Source organism: Orycteropus afer, unplaced genomic scaffold (genome assembly GCF_000298275.1).
Source record: "Orycteropus afer afer isolate SDZICR_OR568_19922 unplaced genomic scaffold, OryAfe1.0 scaffold00056, whole genome shotgun sequence".
Taxonomy (NCBI): Eukaryota; Metazoa; Chordata; class Mammalia; order Tubulidentata; family Orycteropodidae; genus Orycteropus; species Orycteropus afer.
In genome coordinates, this window is record NW_006921643.1 from 5,219,342 (window position 1) to 5,228,208 (window position 8,867).

Genomic DNA, 8,867 nt, shown 5'->3' on the forward strand with positions numbered 1-8,867 from the left:
CTGAGTGCCACTGGGTAGGTGGCTTCCTGGCAGAGTGGGTTGCCTTTGGCATTAATCGGCAGAAGCAGAGAGACCAAGGAAACAGAAAGCAGAGCTGTCTGTCTCAAGGGTAGGACCATGGCCTTTGGGGGTGGAACCACCACAGCCCCCTAGGTTTTAAAGAGCCAGACCTGCACCGACTTGGTTCTGCAGTGTGGGGCTGCTCGTTCATGTGAGCCGGTGGGATGGAGCCATAGCTGCTACCCAAGAGAGAGAGGGCAGGGCTGCCATGCCCAAGAGGGAGAGGAACGGGGCCTGCCAGGCCAAGGGGGTGAGGTTGCCACTCAGGAACTAGGGAACTGGAGTCACCCAGTGAAGGAGATCTGTACGGGTGCCAAGTTGACATGGGGTGGAATTGTGGTAGTTAAATTTGTGTGTCAACCTGGCTGGGCCTGGTTGAGTGGCTGGGCAGCTGGATGCAGTATTCCCCATGATGAGACTGGTAATCAACTCCATGGAGGAATCTACTGTGAGCAGCTGAGTAGCTGCCTTATGGAGGTGGTCTGCTTCCTGTATATAAGAAGAAGCCCTTAGCTTATGGCACGCTTGAACCCTGCATGTAGGCATGTCATTGTTCAGCAGCCTGCCATGCTCTGCCGACCTTGGGACTTTCAATGGACTTGAATTAATGGCCTGTCATGTGGTTTGGTAACATCGGGACTGTGCCATTTTACTTGTCGACCTTAGGCTTGTTAGCCTCAGCAGCTAGTAGCTGCCCGATGAAGAGATGCCTCTAGCTCCAGTGGGCCGGGAGCAAGAGGCAGAGCTGAAGCCCAAGGTTGAGGGGCTTTCACACAGCCCCTAGAGCCTGGCACTTTGAACTTGGACTGATAGCCTCCTGAACTGTAAGAGAATAAATTCCTGTTTGTTAAAGCTTTCCACATTTGTGGTATATTCTTGTCAGAGTGGCACTAGGTAACTAGAACAGGGTGTAAAGGAATAAGGGTGAATAAGGGTAGCCTCCAAGGGGTAATGCAGGGGGACATGGGACAGTGCATGCAGGAGGTGACAGCAGAACTAGAGAATTACATGGAAATGGGAATAGAGCCAGCATGATAAAGAGAAATTAAGGTCCCTGAAGAGCCTTGGGGACTAATGGGATGGCGCGTTGAGTAGCCTATGTCATAGGGTTAGGTCTCTAGTCAAGGGAAGGGTGACCCCAGAGATCTGTTTTAAACTCTTAATTGTATATATAAGAATATCTTTTTTATGTCAGTAAATATTTGTGATGCAGCATTTTCATGGCTGCATAATATTCCCCTGCATAAAGAAATCATAGTTTTTTTTTTTTTTTTTTTTAAACCAATGCCCTATTTTAGGACAATTAAGTTGCTTTCAACTTTTTGCCATTGTGACCAATGTCATAGTGAATATCCTTGCAGTTATATCTTTGCCCACACCCATCTTTATTTCCTTAGGATAAATTCCTAGCAATGGAACAACTAGGTTGGAAGACAGGCACAATTTTAAGTTTTTGATACATGTTGACAAATCACTTTCCTAAAAGTTAAACTATTTTTTGCTCTGACTAGCTGTGTAAATATGCCCTTTTTAACCCACACTTTAACCATCAATTGTCTTTTTTCTCCATATTTTTTTTTTTTATTAGGATTTGGGTGAAGATTTACAGAGTAAATTCACTTTTCATACAGCAGTTCACATATACTTTGTCTCATGTCATTGACCAAAATTTACAATGCAGCAGCTCCCCTCCCACTTCCTCCCCATAGTTACCTCCTCCCAGTGTCCATCCCTTCATACTCTTCTGCACCCTGAGCTATCTCCCTGTGCATAAGCAGCCCTTCCTTCTCCCATGATTGTTCTCTCCATTTTTTCTCCATATTTTATTATTAAAATTTCAAACACAAAATGTTGAACAAACTTTACAGTGAACATCCATATAGCCATCACTCAGACTTTATTATTTACAATATTCTGTTATTTCCTTTCCACCACTTGTTTGTCAGTTTGTCATACTGTGGTGACTTACATGTTGCTATGATGCTGGAGGCTATGCCACCAACATTTAAAATACTAGCAGGGTCATTCATGGTGGACAGGTGTCAGTGGAGTTTCTAGACAAAGAAAGACTAGGAAGAAAGATCTGGCAATCAGCTCCTGAAAATCAGCCAATGAAAACCTTGTGGATCACAAAATATTATCTAAGAATACCACTCACTTAACTTTGGTAAAGTGGAGGACTAAAGGAGGTGAGGGAAACCCTCAGTGAGATGAATTGACACAGTGGTTGCAACAACGGACTCAAACAGATCAGCAGTCATGAAGATGGTGCAGGACTTGGCAATGTTTCATTCTGTAATACATGGGGTTACCTTGAGTTGATGCCAACTCAGTGGCAGCTAACAACATATTTGCTTTATGATTATCTAGGCATACCTCTTTCATCCCATCAATTCATCTCTTTAGATTTTTTATGTGTTCCAAGGTAAATTGCAGCCATGAGTATATTTCACCCTCCAAACTCTTTAATATGCATATCATTAGCAGGGGTTCAGGAGCTCTGGTGGCATAGTGCCTAAGGCATTTGACTGCTAAGGCATTTGACTGCTAATCAGAAGGCTGGCAGTTCAAACCCCCCCACCAGCCACACTCCTTGGAAGGAAGGTTGGGCAATCTACTTCTGTAGTGATATTGCCTCGGAAACCCAAGGAAGGGTCGCTATGAGTTGGATTCAACTCCATGGCAGTGAGTTTTTTTTTTTTTTTTTTTGAGCTGGAGGTTCAGTATTTGTTTATGGTTCCCCCCCGAAGGCAAACTTTATGTATAATGAAATGCACAAATCTTAAGTGTACCATTTGCTGAGTTTTGACAAATGTATATACTCATATAACCCAAACCCCTATCAAGATATGGAATATTCCCATCATTCCAGAAAGGTCCTGGTCACCCCCACTAGCATTCTGAATTCTTTCCACCCCAGCTTAGTTTTGCATGCTGTAGAACTTCATAAAAATGGAATCATACAATTTATATTATTTTGTAACCGGCTTCTTTTATTCAGTATAACATTTTGGAAATTCATTCTTGTTGTTGCATATATCAGTAGCTTGTGCTTTTTATCACTAAGTAGAATTCCATTGTACAGATGTACCAAAAATTAAGCTCACTGCCATTGAGTTGCTTCTGACTCATAGCAACCCCCTTTGGGTTTCCAGGGCAGTAAATCTTTATGGAAGTAGATTGCCCAGTCTTCCTTCCACAGAGTGGTTGGTGGATTTGAATCACCAACCTTCTGGTTAGCAGTCAGATGCCTTAGGCATGACACCACCAGAGTGCCTTGTATAGATGTACAGCAGTTTGTTAATCCATTAGCCCCTTAATGGACACCTAGGCTGTTTCCAGTTTGGGGTCATTATGAGTAAAGCTGCTATGAACATTCTTGTACAAGTCTTTGTGTGAACATACGTTTTCATTTCCTTGGCTAAATACATAGGAATAATATTACTGGGTCATTAAAAACCAAACTCAAATCTACTGCCCTCGAGTCAATTCTGACTTATAGTGACCCTATAGGACAGAGTAGAACTGCCCCACAAGGTTTCCAAGGCTGTAAATCTTTATGGAAGCAGATTGCCTCACCTTTCTCCCACAGAGCAGCTGGTGGTTTCTAACTGCTGACTTTTTGGTTAGCAGCCCAATGCTTTAACCACAGTGCCTACTGGGCCATAGGTTAGGTTTAGTTTTATAAAACTGATCTACCTTTTTAAAAATGTGTTGTGCCATTTTATACTCCCAGTGAGAAAGTATGAGATCCACCACTGAATTTGCAGCCTGGAACACAATGGGGTTGTCTGCTCCTCAGTATCAGATGCTTTCCTTCAGGGAACACCACTGAAGGTAATATAAACGGGGCTGGCCACAGTTGCCCTGGCAATCAACTGGACACCTCAGGCTGTTTCTCATGGACCAATGAATGGATAGATGCCCAGCCAGGTCTCCCTGACCCTGAACTTTACAATTGCATTGTTGGAACCTGAATGTCAGCTTTTCCATTTGTCCTTGTTAAATTCCATCTTGTTGTTAGCTTTGACTTAACCCTTCACCTGGTCCATGTGTGAGGCACTGTGTTAACTCGTTCAGATTTCAGAACAACCTTGTAAGGGAGCTACTTTATCCCCATTTTAGAGATGAGGAAAATGAGGCACAGAGAGGTTAAGTAACTTGCCCAAACTCACCCATTTATAAGTGGCAGAGCTGGGATTAGAACCCAGGTAATTTGAATCAAGACATCATGGTTTTAACCACTCACTCTGTTGGCTCTTTTTTGGCTTCTGATGTTATCTCCTTCCATCTTCCAGTCATCTACAAACACAATGAGCATGCCTATAGATCTTCATCCAAATCATTGGTAAAAACAAGGAAAGAAACAGGAGAAAAGCCATGGGCCAGACAAGCCAAAGCCAAGGACAGAGCCTGGTGGAATGCCTCTAAACATCTCCTTTTGGACTGTCCTAATTCTAAAAGAACAGTTGCCCTTGAGTCGGTTCTACTCTGACCCCATGTGTGAGAGCAGAACTGTGCTCTGTGGGGTTTTCAGAAAGTAGATTGCAGGCCTTTATTCTGAGGTGCCTGTGGGTGGACTCCGCCCTCCAGCCTTTTGGTTAGCAGCTGGGTGTGCTGTTTGCACCACTCGGGGCCTACAGCCTTATTGTATTTTTTAATATTTTCTTTTTAAACTTTTTATTGTGTATTTGAATGAAAGTTTATAGAGCAAATTAGTTTTCCATCCAACAATTCGCACACATTTTGTTTCATGACACTGATTGCAATTCTCATAATGTAACAGCATTCTTTCCACTTCCTCTGTGTTTTCTATTTCTATTCATCCTTCTTTCTTATCCCTTCCTGCCTTCTGAGCTTTATCCCTGGGCAAATGATGCTCTTTAGATCTCATGTGGCTGATTATCCTAAGGAGTGGGTACCCTTCTAGTGTTATTGTTCACGTTACAGGTCTGTCATTTGGCTGAAAGTTGAGCTATGGGGGTGAGGTCAGTTCCAGGCTTGAAGGATGACTGTGACCTACAGTCTTGGGAGTGAAGGGGTGTCCACCAGTCTCTATCAGAAAAGTAAACCTGGTCTTTTTTTTATGATTTTGAATTTTGTTCATTTTTCTCCCACTCTGTGCAAGACCTTCTATTATGATCCCATTCAGAGTGGTTGGTAGTAGTATATGGACACCATCTAGTTCTTCTGGGCTCAGGGTCATGGAGGCTGAGGTTCGTGTGGTCCATTAGTCCTTTGGACTATTTGTTTCCATGCATGTTTGATTTTCTTCACTCTTCTTTGCTTCAAATGGAGAGAGAGCAATAGTTGCACTTTAGATGGCTGCCCACTAGCTTGTAAGACCCCAGTCACTAGTCACCAAAGTAAAACATTGTCTTTGTAAACTATGTCATGCCAATTGAGTTAGTTGTTCCCTGACACTGTCCTAAGCCCCCAAGCCCGTCACTTTTTACCTCAAGGTGTTTGGTTATGACTAAGAAGTTTTCATAGCTTTGCCCCCTGGTTACTCTACTATATTAAAAAAATCTACTGCCATCAAGTCTATTCCAACTCATAGTGACCCTACAGGTCAGAGTAGAACTGTCCCATTCGGTTTTCCAAGGCTATAAATCTTTATGAAGCAGACTACGTCATCTTCCTCCCAAAGAACAGCTGGTAGGTTCAAACTTCTGACCTTTTAGTTAGCAGCCAAATGCTTTAACCACTGCACCACCAGAGCTCCACTCCACTATATACATGAATATATTTATAGCACATATAAATACATATATGAGAAATATCCTCTGCCAAACCTATATATGGCCAGGGGGTAGTCCCATTTTCTATCCATACCAGTTCAGCTTGCCTGTCTGCTTAGGTATCCACTCATAGATTGTTGCTTGTTAATACTGATATTGGATGATTTTATATGTAATAGTATTCACTTAGGGAGCTCTGGTGGCACAGTGCTTAATGCATTCGGCTGTTAACCAAAAGGTTAGTGGTTGGAACCCATCAGCTATTCCATGGAAGAAAGATAAGGTAGTCTGCTTCCATAAAGATTTACAGCCTGGGACACTCTATAGGGTAGTTCTACTCTGTCCAAAGGGAGTTCTGGTGGTGTAGTGCCTAAGGCATTTGGCTGCTAACCAGAAGGCTGGCAGTTCAAACCCACCAGCCACTCCTTGGCAGAAAGACTGGGCAATCTATTTCTGAAGAGATACCACCTCGGAAACCCAACAAGGGGTTGCTATGAGTCAGAATTGACTCAACAGCAGTGAGTTTGGTTTTGGTGACTCTGTCCAAAAGGGTTGCTATGAGTCAGAGTCAACTCATTGGCAGTGGCTAGTATGTTTTTGTTGTCTGTAACTCTTGTGCACCTCTCTGTGTCCTCCATTGCCTTAGTGATATTGTGCTGATCACCCCTTTATTTTATATTGCCTTTCCCTTCACCCAAATTAATACATGTCCATTATCTAGTTTCATATTACTTAGTTCCACCATCAACACCAATGGAAGCAGCAGTCAAGAAATCAGATGACATATTGCACTGGGCAAATCTGCTTCAAAAGACCTCTTTAGAGTGCTGAAGAGCAAAGAAGTCTCCTTGAAGACTAGCGTACCCCTAACCCACGCAGTGGTGAGGTGAATTGCTTGATGTGGTCCTTCTAGCCATTGTCCTCCATTCTGTGATGTATTGTAAATCCTATGATCCATGCCTGTTTGGGGTGGTGTGGTAGTTAAGGTCAGGTGTCAACTTAGTTGGGCAGCTAGTAGTAGTTGTTCCCTACAATGACTGGCAATCGGCTCTGTGGTGGGATTTGCCTTGAGCTGCTGATTGTTAAAGCCATCCACTTGGGTTATTTCTGTTGGAGCAACACAGGTGGAATGTATCTTGAATCCTGCCTTGCTAGAGGGTATAATTCAAATCACCACCCTTAGCTTCTTTGAGGATCGCCCGCCTCTTGTTCCGGTTCTGTGTTTTGGCTCATCCTCATATCACCCCTGGATTTGGGATAGCAGCCATCATCTGATCTGCTGATTAAGGTTCATCAAACCCCGAGAATTGGGAACATCCTCCAGACCCACTCATGGACCTGGCACTCACCAGCCTGCACCACTACTACATGGGTGTCTGTGAATTCTGTGAGGCATTACAGCGAAAGACAGAACCCTAAAACAGGAGACATTACTGGGAGGAGGAGGAGGAGTTAATGTCTGAAATGATGGAGTGTCATGGTAGTTTGGACATTTGGGACATCTTTAACCTCCGCCTCATGGGGACCGGCCTTGTGCTGATCTTTCTGAGAGAAATTGTTCAAGCACATGGTGTTTTCAATCACCTCATATGGATGTGAAAGCTGGACAATGAATAAGGAAGACCAAAAAAGAGTTGATGCTTTTGAGTTGTGGTGCTGGCAAAGAATGCTGAAAGTACCATGGATTGCCAGAAGAACTAACAAATCTGTCCTGGAGAAAGTGAAGCTGGAATGCTCTTTGGAAGCAAGAATGTCCAGACTTCATCTCACCTACTTTGGTCATGTTGTCAGAAGGAACCATTCTCTGGAGAAGGATATCATGCTTGGTAAAGTGGAGGGTCAGCAAAAAAGGGGAAGGCCCTCAATGAGATGGATAGACACAGTGTCTGCAACGATGGGCGGGCTCAGGTAGAGCACGGATTGTGAGGCTGGCAAAGGACTGAGCAGTGTTTCGTTCTGTTGTACCACAGGGTCACTATGAGTCAGAGCTGACTTGACAGCACTAATAACAACAATGTTATCTAGTTAGTGATTTTCCCTCTCCTCCCCTCCCATCCCTGGTAACCATCCAAGAATATTTCTATGTGTAAACTTTTCCTCAAACTTTTATAATGTGGACTCATGCAATATTTGTCCTTCTGTGATTGACTAATTTCACTCAGCATAATGACCTCCAGGTTCATCCACGTTGTGAGGTGTTTTGAGGATCTTCATTATTCTTTAATGTTGCATAGGAGCTCTGGTGGTGCGGTGCCTAAGGCATTTGACTGCTACCCAGAAAGCTGGCGACTCATATCCATCAGCCACTCCTCGGAAGGAAGATTGGGCAATCTACTTCAGCAGAGAAGAGAAAGGCACTTTTATTTCCTTGGCCAAGGAAGGGAACAGCCAGAGCTATTGCCTCCAAGACTCCTTCAAGGGAGACTCCTTCAAGTTTCTCTTATATACAGTTGACAAAATAAGAAGTCATACAGAATCGTGAGTATATATATATTTCTACATTCTGTGCAGGTGTAGTTAAGGTTATATACTTCTCTATATATCACATAAGAGCTCTGGTAGTATAGTGCCTAAGGCATTTGACTGCTAACCAGAAGGCTGGCAGTTCAAACCCACCAGCCACTCCTCGGAAGGAAGGTTGGGCAATCTACTTCTGTAGTGATACTGCCTCGGCAGCCCAAGGAGGGGTCGCTATGGCACATAACAACAACATACTATTATAAGAAGGCACTGTGGTGGTGGTGGTGTAGTGCCTAAGACATTTGACTGCTAACCAGAAGGTTGGCAGTTCAAACCCACCAGCCACTCTGTGGAAGGAAGACTGGGCAATCTACTTCTGTAAAGATTTCCCACCTTGGAAACCCAGAGGAGGTTGCTATGAGTTGGAATCAACTCGATCGCAGTGAGTTTGCTCTTTTTGGTTATACTATTATGAACTTTACTTACTTTGTTTATTGTTGCTTCTCTCCTACTCCCATTGGAAAACATGATTCAGGAGGACAAGGGTTTCTATCTTTTTTTGTTCACTGATGTGGTTCACTTAGAATGGTGCTTGGTACAATGAAT